Raw genomic sequence first — 11,335 nt, 5'->3', positions numbered from 1 at the left:
GCCCCGCCCGCTCCGCCGTCTCCCGAGGCGGCAGCAGCCACAGCCACAGACATCTCCACCCCCTCGCCTGCTCCCTGAGGGGCGGTCCCCATCTTAACCCCGCCCCTAGCGTGGCCGTGCCCCTTTCAGGGGCTACAGACTGGCCGCCTCGGACTCAGCCCCACCCGCGGGACACGCCCTGCCGGCAAGCCCCGCCTCCTCCCCGACTCCCAAGGACAGAGCCAGAGGGCCAGAGCGCGTTGTAAGGCGCTGCTGCCCTGGGATCCTTTTGCAGAATGCGCTAGAGCAGAGGAGGAGAGGCCGTGAGGGTCTGGACCGCTGCGCTGATTCTGCACAGAAGGCCCACCCTGAACCCTCTGCCCCGTTTACACCATCTCCTCTCCCTCCCTGTCTCCACAGAAAACCGGGCCAGCCAACCCACTGTACTTTTCTTTAATTCACATGTTTATGGTAACTCTGCACGATGGAGTTTCACCAAACCCACACGCGCATTTCTTTCCTTTCGGGTATATTGGCTGGTCATGTGTATTTCTTTATTCGTGAATTGCTCCATTGCCTCGTTTTCCTTACCTTTCACTCAGTAGTGATTTCTAAGCCCTCCTCTTAGTCTATCTTTGCCCTGGATACCGCACAAGGTCCTCTCAGGTATTCATCTGCTCTCATTCATTGCCTTACTGTGTGTTTAATTTTGGTTTCCACATGTTCATTGTTAGTATATAGAACTGCAATTGATTTTTTAATTAAAGCTTTTCTTTTGAGATAATTGTAGATTTACATACAACTGCAAGAAAAAATAGAGAGATCCCATGTACATTTTACCCAGTTTTCCACAGTGGTAGCATCTTTCAAAACTGCAGTACTGTACAATATCAAAATCAGGATATTGACACAAAAACAATTGAATTGTTTTTTGGTTTTTGGTTTTTTTAATATAAATTTATTTATTTATTTATTTATGGCTGCGTTGGGTCTTTGTTGCTGCGCGCGGGCTTTCTCTAGTTGCAGTGAGCGGGGGCTACTCTTTGTTGCAGTGTGCGATGCGGTGTGCGGGCTTCTCATTGCAGTGGCTTCTCTTGTTGTGGAGCATGGGCTCTAGGTGTGTGGGCTTCAGTAGTTGTGGCTCGCGGGCTCTAGAGCGCAGGCTCAGTAGTTGTAGGCTCACGGGCTTAGCTGCTCTGCGGCATGTATGGGATCTTCCCGGACCAGGGCTCGAACCCGTGTCCCCTGCATTGGCAGGCGGATTCTTAACCACTGCACCCACCAGGGAAACCCTGAATAATTGCCTTCTATCAGTATTCATCATCATGCTTGTGGTCAGACATATGCTGAAACTTAAACTTATTCCAGTAGTCATCTTCATGCATCTTTGTTTTTAATTGAAGTATAGTTAATTTACAATGTTTTGTGTTAATCTCTACTGTACAGCAAAGTGATTCAGTTATACATATATACATTCTTTTTCATATTCTTTTCCATTATGGTTTATCACAAGACATGGAATAAAGTTCCCTGAGCTATACAGTAGGACCTTGTTGTTTTTATGCTTCTTAACTCACCCTGAATGTTGCCCTTATTCCAACAGGCATCCTCTTGGTAGTTGTGTCACACTGAACCTTAACTTGTTCCATCAGTAATATTCTAGATTGTTGACACTCTTTAAATCTTAATCTTATTCCAGTGGCTGTGCTAATGTTTGTTGGTGTCACATTGAACTTTAACTTTTCCACGACTCGTCTTGTTTGTGTTGGCCTGGTGAACCTTAACTTTCTTCCAGCAGTCAACTGAATGCTTGATCACACATCATAGCAAAACATGAGTCTACCAGCCATCTTCACGCATTTTGTCTCGTACTGAATCTTGAGTTGGTCCTAGCAGTCATACCATGCTTGCCATCCCGCACTCAACCTTAACCTCATTCAAGCAATCGTGTTTCTGACAATGTTTGACACTTAACCTTGACCTTATATCAGTGGTCATCTTCACGTTGGTTGACTCATACTGAACAGTAACGGAATAGCAGTGGTCAGCTTCATGCTTGATGTTTTTCAATAAACCTTATCTGTATTCCAGTGGTCTTCCTCATAATTATAGGCTCACACTGAACTGACCTTTATTCCAGAGGCCATCTTCTTGCTTGTTGCCTCACACTGAAGCCTAATTATTTTTGTAATCCATCCACTTGCTTACTGTTGCACACTGAACCTTAACCTTATTCCAGCAGCTATCTTCATACACATCATCACCCTTTCAATCCTAACCATATTTCCACAGTCATTTTCAGGTTGGTGGTCTCATCCTGAACCTTTATTGAAGCAGTCACCAACATGTTTGTCGGGTCACACTGAACCGTCTGTACCTTTATTCTAGCAGTCAGCAACAGGCCTGTTTTCTCCCATTGACTCTAAGTTTATTCCAGCACTCATCTTCTAGCTTTTTGTCCCACACTGAAGAATAACCTTCGTCCAGTGTTTATCTTTCTGATCGCATCTCACACTGGGCCTTAACCTTCTCCCAGGAGTCATCTTCACGCTCTTGTCTCACTCTGATCCTTAACAATAATCCATCATTTTCGTGGTGGTTGTGTCACACTGAACGTTATCCTATTGCTGCAGTGACCTTCCAGCTTGTCATCCTCTAAGCCTTTACCGAATTCCAGCGTCATGTTCAGGAATGCTGTGGCACACTGAGCTTTATACTTATTTCCCTGGTGATCTTCTTTCTTGTCGCACACCAAACTCACCTCATTCAGCAGTCAGCTGGATGCTTTTGGTGTCACACAGAAGAATAAATTCTGCCATTCATTGTTATGCTTCCTGCACTAAACTGAAACGTAATCTTATTTGAGCAGCCATCTAATTGCTTGCGTTGCCTAGTGAACCTTGACCTCATTCCAGCAGAATGAGGATTGAAGATTCCAATCCAGTCTTCAGGACTGTTTTTCACACTGAACCATAACCTTTTCCCAGTGAAAATTTCCTGTTTTTGTCTCACACTGAACAAATAGTTGTCTTTGTGCTTGTGGTTTCAGCCTGAATCTTAAACTTTATTCCAGCGGTCCCCTCTATGTGTGTTGTTTCATGCTGAACCATAGAAGATCTATATTCCTGTTATCAAATACTGAACCTTAACTTTATTCCAGGTGTCACTTATGCTTGCTGTCTCACTCTGAACCTTAATATAGTTCATGTAAGTCATTTGAAAAGTAAATGTGACTGTATCTGTTTGGTGCTTAACATTTAAAATAAAATGATCTGTCCAATTGCTATAGTTTTAAAAAGTAGATCATTTTTCCATTCTCTTTTAGGAAAAAAGTGCAGCACAAAGTAACTCAGTAGAAAGTAGTGAAAACAGAATTACATTTAAAACATAATTTTGAAATCAAATGTGCTTATTTTAGGTTAGTATGTATGATATGTAATTGTTGGTAACAAAACCAACAGGAATGAAATACAGACATTTACATCTTATCATGTTTGCGTGCATCATTAAAGACAACATAAAACATGTTTAAAACTTTCATGAGAGGTAGATATAACATATAAATAGGAAAAACTGTCCCTTGTTTATTTTTACCCCCAGTTTTCTTCTATATTCAGTAATAATTTTTTTTTTTTACTTTTCAATAGTATATGACAGCTACCAGTGCAAATGTCTCACTTTAACATTCAGTTTTAATTTTATATTCACAGGTTAGGTATTAATGATGCCTAACCTAACACTGTATCTTACACACTGTATTGCGCTGGCTAGTCTGATATATGGTAGTTGGTACTGCCATGGTAGTCAGGCTAGGGGACATTCCTTTGTCCTTTGCATTTTATTCCTCAATCTTGGGAACACTAGGCACATCAGAGAAAAGTTCATTCAGTAGTTTTCTATAAAGGGTCTTCGCAAAAGGATTTATCTACGAGATTCAATCACACCTTCTGATTCTGCAGACTCATCTGTCTCTGCAATCGCTGCTGTCTGAACAGTTTGTATTCGTGGTGACTGAATAACCGATGGCTGTGGTGTCTCATTTATTATTCCCTGGGCATGTACAGTTTGGCCAGAAGGTGACAGCACTAGAGTGACAGCTGGGGAGCCTCTTCTGGTGCCTGATGCAGCTACAGAAACCTGAGCTAAACCAGGGATTGAATTTTGACCAGTCTGAGTCTGCATATGAGCAGATTCACTCTCTGCCACAGAATCTGTTACACCTGTTACAGAATCTGTCACACAGAACCTGATCCATCCTGCTGGGATTCAACTGTTTCCATGGTCAGTTGTCTTCTATTTTTTTTCCTGCCACATTTGCGCATTATTAAGACATTTGCCATTTGCAATCAATGCTTTGCCCCTTCCCCGTTTCCTTCTTCATTTATCCTGCCACGATGTGATTTCTGCAGTGGCCCTGGTCACTGATTACGGATGGGAGGGTGTGGAGATGAGGAACCCACTGCCCCTCGGGAGGCGCACCACTGCCCAGCAACCCGGTGAAGGCGGCCCTTTGTCGGCCACACTCAGCTCTGACGTGCAACCGCGCTTCCCCGCTGAGCCAGGACCCGGAGCAGTCATTTTTATGTTGTTGTCGCACACGACATTAACATTATTCGAATCTTTGTCTTAATGTTTTTTGTCTCCTGACCAGTAACAGTTCAGGTATTATCATCATTCTCGTCTCCCAATAAACCTTAAACTTACTCCACTGAACACCCTTATACTTATCTCATTTTTAACTTGAACTTATCCCAAGGCCAGCTTCATGCTGTCTTACTGTGAACCTTACCCTTTTTCAGGATGGTCGACTTTGAATCCTAATGGGCATTTGTAGATGAAACTGAATGCCTGGCCCTCTCCCAGATCAGGTCTCCAGACTGGCTGCTAAACTCCTACTATTCCTCAGTGCCTAAGAGGGCACATACGCATGGGCTGCCTCAAAGGCAGGAATAGGTTAGGTTACAAAGATGGCACAGGCAACTATACTCCAATTAAAGAAAAAAACAACAATAAGGATGGCACAGGCTTGGGATCAGGACAACTACTAAACCCTGAACCACGTGGAGCCCCCATCAAATATAATTATCCCAGGAACCATAAGCTCTGACTCAGAAGCAGACCACCTCTGTACAAGTTTATCTGATGTAGTTTCAAATCAAAAGAAAGACACTCAAATCCTACAAGTCCACTTTAAAGCATGTATTGTTTACTCCTTAGGGGAGCAACGTCATCACACTATAAGGTGCGGACAAGGGGAAACCTTGCAATTCATTTTGTAGAGTGGAATGCAGAGTGGCAAACAACGCCCCTTTGAGGCAATGCTGGTGCCCCTCCAAGAAGGTCAAACTGACAACTGTGTTCAGACGACCAACAGCCGATGGCTTTTAGCAGAGAAGAAAGGAGAGTGAGCCATTTTCTTGAGGGCTTCTCAAGAAGCTTCTCAACCTCTCCATATTAAAGCTGTTAGGCAGCTAAATCTAGTAGCCACGTGCACCTTTACTATGACCAAATGACTTCTACTAAGAGGCTTCCTGGCATCACATAGAAGAATTGAACTTTCAGTCCCATCTTTACCAATATGGGTGACCTCTCCCCTTGTATATGGGTCTTGGTACAGCTATATATATTAATCCAAGAGCTAGCTGATGCTCTTAATCTCGGTGGCCTTTAGAGAGGTGAATCGGAATGTAGTGGTGTGGGAAAGTTAAGATAATGCTAAGTGGAAAACCAGACTCCAAAGCTTGGAGATTCTTTGCTTTTTCTTTCTTTTCCTGGCCGCGCCCCGCAGCTTGCGGGATCTTAGTTCCCCAACCAGGGGTAGAACCTGTGACCCCTGCAGTGGAAGCGCAGAGTCCTAGCCACTGGATTGCCAGGGAATTCCGGAAGCTTGGAGATTCTATTGTTCAGAGTTCAGTGTGTGAAGGAGGAGGTCTGAATGGAACCCGAAGCTCATTGAGCTGGACAGGGGGAGCAGCCTGGCTTGACTTAATCGCTCTCGGGCAAGGTGCTGCACACACAACACAGGGAGATTTCTTTAACTTCTATGGCTCTTCAGCAGCTGCAGTAGTTGAAGGATAAGTGTGAATGCTTTTGACTTCTCCAGGGGCATCCAGTCTGGGTCAGTGTATGTAGGAGTCAGAGCAGGGGCTTTGGTAAGACTGAGCTGAAAGGTATTGTGTTTTGAAAGGGAGTATGAAGAAGCAAGTGGTTTAAGGGATATAAAGTGTGGTGTGAAGCACAGAATATTATTCATCCTGCACAATCTTCCTGTAAGCAGCTCTTCTGCCCTTTTTCTGTTTGTCCATCTCTGTTTCCGCTCAGACCTTAGTTATAAAAATGAGATCACTAGGTAACGTTTAACCTAACTCCTGACTTACGCTCTTCTGAATGTACACAATGCCTTCCCTAACGTGTTGAGTCATTTCCCGGATTCTAAGGAGTAAGAATGAAGAATTAAATAGTTGAAGAATGACTGACCCTCTACCCCTAATTTCCCCATTAGCAAATTTGCAGGTGAACCACGTGGACAAGATAGCATCCAAAGGAAGATCACGAGTCAGCAGATCTGCACGCAACAGAAAAATGACGAAGAATCTGACCCTCTACCTTAATGATTAACTGAGATTATTTCCCCTTTTTCCCTTTAAAAACTTTCATGACTGAGCAGAGTCTTTGGAGTTGGTTTTGGGATTCCACCTTCTCCCTGGGTAGCCGGTTTCCTGATTAAAGCAACATTTCCTTTCCAAGCAACTCCTGTCTCTTTAATATTGACTTTTCAAGTGGTGAACAGCCGAACCTGAGTTCGGTAACATTCCCTTTAGCACTAAGCACTTCAAAATGCAGGCCACAATGAAAGGTTAAGACAGAAGTAGGAGTATCCAGGAGAGGGAAGACCACGGAGGGACTCATCATTGTTGTGTTGAAACTCTGAGTGCAGCAGTAAGTGGTTGCATACAATCCACCCGGACTACTAACATTGTTCTAATAAACATCTAGAAGAATTCTTCAGTGACTCAGGAGTTATATATACTTTGAATGTAAACTGGTTCTCTTAATATATGAATCAGGTTTCCAGGTAATCCTTGGAGATAAAATTTTGCTTTTGAAAATCAGCGTATCATGTTGGAGATTGTGATGGGCTTCACTCGCTCAGAGGAAAGATGACATTTTAATACCTTCTGATCCTTAAAAAATGTGAACTTAGGCCATGCTAGACCTCTGAGAAGTCCTGTTTGACAATGCAAGCTGAAAAAGACTAGATAGTGACTTACACATCACTTTGGTGAGGAGAGAACTTAATCCCCCGCCCCCAATCCCAGTAGTTGAATTTCCAGAAATGGGGGACTAAGCTGATTATTAATGCTGAAGAAAGACTAAGAGATGAGCTGTCTTCTCATCTGTTCCATATCTGTTACAGAGGACTCAAAAAGAAGCAGGAGCTGCCCAAGGCTTAAGTGTAAGCTTTGGTTCGTTTTAAGAATATTCAGTTTATACACTGGGCTAGAAATGAGAGAGGGTTGCAGAAAGAAAGAGCATGCAGTTTCCTGGAAGTGCCTAAGACTGTTTCTTGTCAGAATGTTATGGTGATGCAGGTGCAAGAGGGCAAAGCTTCATGTCTCTGTTCCCCGACCTGATGGTGAGCCAGTTGGGCACTGATTCACCTGTATGTTCCCTAGACAACCTCGCCAGCACACTGGGAAACAATCCCTGCTGATTCAGGAGGGACACTGTTGCAAAAACCTCAAAATGCCCATCGCAGGTTCTCGCTGCTTTCAGGACAGACCACTGTGGAATCCCAAGGGAGAGCTTTCTCAGCCTGGCTGGGAAAGGGTAAGTCTCTCCGAGGTCTTTTAGCCTCCTGCTTTTAGGGCCAGCCTTGATACCTGGACAGCTGTTAAGAATCGCCATATAACATCCATAAAATGGACCCAATAAAACTCTTACCAAGGGAATGGGGAGTACAAAATTGCAGGGGGGCCGAACGGGGAGCAAGGCAATCTCTTCTAAGTTACTGCCTCTTCACACACACCAAGGGCATTGCCAAAGGCATTAAAGTAATTTAGAGGTCCAAGACTGTATTCTAAATTTGTGCCTTACAAATAGAATCCTGATTCTCTAGAGTTTTTAGGATACTTCGCAAATTTTGTCAAATATGTGTCTTTTTAAATTTTTTTTTTTTTTTATGCGGTACACGGGCCTCTCACTGTTGTGGCCTCTCCCGTTGCGCAGCACAGGCTCCGGACGCGCAGGCTCAGTGGCCATGGCTCACGGGCCCAGCCGCTCCGCGGCACGTGGGATCTTCCTGGACCGGGGCACGAACCCGTGTCCCCTGCATCGGCAGGCGGACTCTCAACCACTGCGCCACCAGGGAAGCCCCAAATATGTGTCTTTTTAAAAAACCTAAATGAACTTTAAATGTAGAAATACAGTGAACCTCATTTTCTGATCACAGGGCAGGAGAGCCAAAAATTAAGAGGAAAATGGCAATATTGTACAGTTCTTGGGTCAAAGAGGAATTATAATAAAAACTGTGATAATAAATAATTTTGAAGTCATCAATAATAACATTGTGACGGTTAATTTTATGTGCCAACTTGACTGGGCTAAAGGATTCCCAGATAGCTGGTAAAACATTATTTCTGGGCATGTCTGTGAGAGTGTTTTCAGAAGAGATGTGCATTCATTCCGTGACTGAGTAAAGAGTTCCGCCCTCACCGATGTGGGTAGGCATCACCCAATCTGTTGAGAGCCTGAATAGAACAAAAAGGCAGAGGAAGGGCGAATTCCCTCGCTCTCTTCTTCAGCTGGGATGTCCATCTTTTCCTGCCCTTGAACATTGGAGCTCCTGGTTCTCTGGCTTTTATTTATTTTTTTAATTTTTATTGGAGTATAGTTGCTTTACAATGTTGTTAGTTTCTGCTGTACAGCAAAGTGAATTAGTTATACGTATACATATATCCCCTCTTTTTTGGATTTCCTTCCCATTTAGGTCACCACAGAGCACTGAGTAGAGTTCCCTGTGCTATACAGTAGGTTCTCATTAGTTATCTATCTCTGGCTTTTAGACTCAGGGACCTACAGCTGCAGTTCTCCCCCCATCCCCCATTCTCAGGCTTTTGGCCTTGGACTGGGAGTTAAACCATTGGCTCCCCTGGTTTTTACATCTTCGGACCTGGACTGAATTACACCACCAGCTTTCCTGGTCCCCCAGCTTGCAGACGGCAGATTATGGGATGTATCAATCTTCATAACTATGAGTGGAGTTCTATAATAAATCGAATTTTTTATATATATATAAATACATACACATATGTATATGTGTATATATATAAATACACACACATATGTATATGTATGTGTGTGTATATATATATATCCATCTACCCATCCTACCTGTCTCTCTGGAGAATCCTGGCTAATAGAAGCATTATATATAAAAAGTAGGGAATGTGACTAAAGACATATTTAGAGGAAAATCCATAGCCTTAAATGCTTTTATCATTAAACAACAAATACTTAAGATATGATATGCTGGATATTTATTGAAAGTGTACACTGTGTAAGGCCTGAAAAAAATATATTTCATTTAATCTTCATAGTACTTATGAGGTGGGTACTGCGCTTTGCTATTCGTAATACTTAGGAGGTACGTACTGTATTTTGCCCTTATCTTTTTGAAATGCTCAGAAGTATAATTAGGCACATCCACACAATGTTTTAACTATGATATGTTTCCAAGGACTATTTCACATAATTCTTGATTCAATGCCACAAATATTTATTAGTGCTTATTATATACAAGACACTATGACAAAGAAATGAATAATAGATGTTCTCTACCCTGTAAAATCCAGTCATGTGTGTTTATGATCTCGATGATACAGCTCATATTATGATTGCAACTAACACTACTAGCTAAATTGATTGTATTAAGTGCTAAAACTGATACATAAACCCAGCACCATGGTTGCAGGGAGTAAAGTGATTCCAACTGAGGTTGGGGGCAGGAGTCCATCGTGGTGCTTGTTGCCACTGCTCAGGGAAGCATCTCTAAGTTGTTCAAACAATTAGTTAATGTGATTGAAGCAGGAAGGGCACATACATTTCCACTTTATTAAAATATTGCATAGATACAGAGCAGTTGGGCACATCCATTCTAAGGCACTGTCCTGGTTTGAATGCAATTCCACAAGAGAGAAAAGAGAAGCCATTACATTCGGTATTATTCACCTCTACATTCAGACTCCTCCCATGTTCCATGTTTATTGCTACTGGGATCTCAATTTTAACCCCAAACTTATAGCAGCATCATACTGGGACCTAGATGACAAAAATGAAAGACACATCCTGGCTCTAGCACTTGATATGATTTGGCACTTAACTACAAACTCTCTTGCACTGCTCTCCATTTGTTTCCCAACTCTTGTTTAACTAAAGATATTATAAACTCTTTATGAATTAATTTCTTTACTAGTTTTCATTAAGCCTAGAACAGGACTAGTTAGGCACATAGTAGATACCCCCAAAATGCTTATATTAAATATCACTTCCAAGAACTTCAATGGAATAGAAAAAAATATACTTTCCGTAATTCTAGTTTAAGGAAAGGATGACTGGTATCCTCATAAAGGGGAAATACTTGAATGTCCTATTTCTTGTATTTTACAAGGAACTAGGCTGAATGAATATTTTCATGTATTAACAGCTTTAACTGACAAAGAAAGTTCTTCCCTTGCTACAGGAACTTGAGTCATTACCACTATTATATGAGAACATTTATATAAGTAGCAATGTGTGTGTGTGAGATTATAAGTAAAATTCAAAGAGGCTGTGAATCACTGAGCAACGTATAAATATCTGAATTAGTGACCTTCACCTCCTTAAATAATGTGTGTGTGTATTACATAAAAAACATATAAGTTTAAAGAGTTTTTCATAACACCCTTGAGACAACTGGAGATAACTAGGCTTGGGAACAATCAGACTATACAGATAGCTATAGAAATATCTGTTAAAGGCAGTGTGTTCCAAAGCATATTTTCAGAATACTAGCTCTGTGGGTCATTACTGGGTATACACGAAAAAGGGTTCTGGGCTCAAACAGGATTGTAAAACACTGAGCCAAAAGAGGTGCTTTTTCCACCTTTACCAGAGGACCTCTCAGAATTCTTACATGCTGATGTGCGCTGTGAATCTACAAAGCAGAAACAGCAGGAAGTGATTCCCAAACTTACTTGCAGACTATCTTGTATAACTAGGTGTTCTATGACACACACTTAGGGAGACACTGAATTAAAGGATGGGTAAAATTTAAAAGCACTGAGAGATACATAGCTGGATAGCAAAGGAGAGTGAA

At 42.2% G+C, this 11,335-nt stretch overlaps 1 pseudogene; it reads right to left on the bottom strand.

Annotated features, from left to right (window-relative positions):
• Window positions 1-3,712: 3,712 nt before the first annotated feature.
• Window positions 3,713-4,301, bottom strand: LOC103070126 (cAMP-responsive element modulator pseudogene; annotated as a pseudogene).
• Between the last annotated feature and the right edge of the window lie 7,034 nt (window positions 4,302-11,335).

Source organism: Lipotes vexillifer, unplaced genomic scaffold (genome assembly GCF_000442215.2).
Source record: "Lipotes vexillifer unplaced genomic scaffold, Lipotes_vexillifer_v1.1 scaffold481, whole genome shotgun sequence".
Classification (NCBI taxonomy): Eukaryota; Metazoa; Chordata; class Mammalia; order Artiodactyla; family Lipotidae; genus Lipotes; species Lipotes vexillifer.
This window is presented reverse-complemented; position numbering and strand designations above follow the sequence as displayed.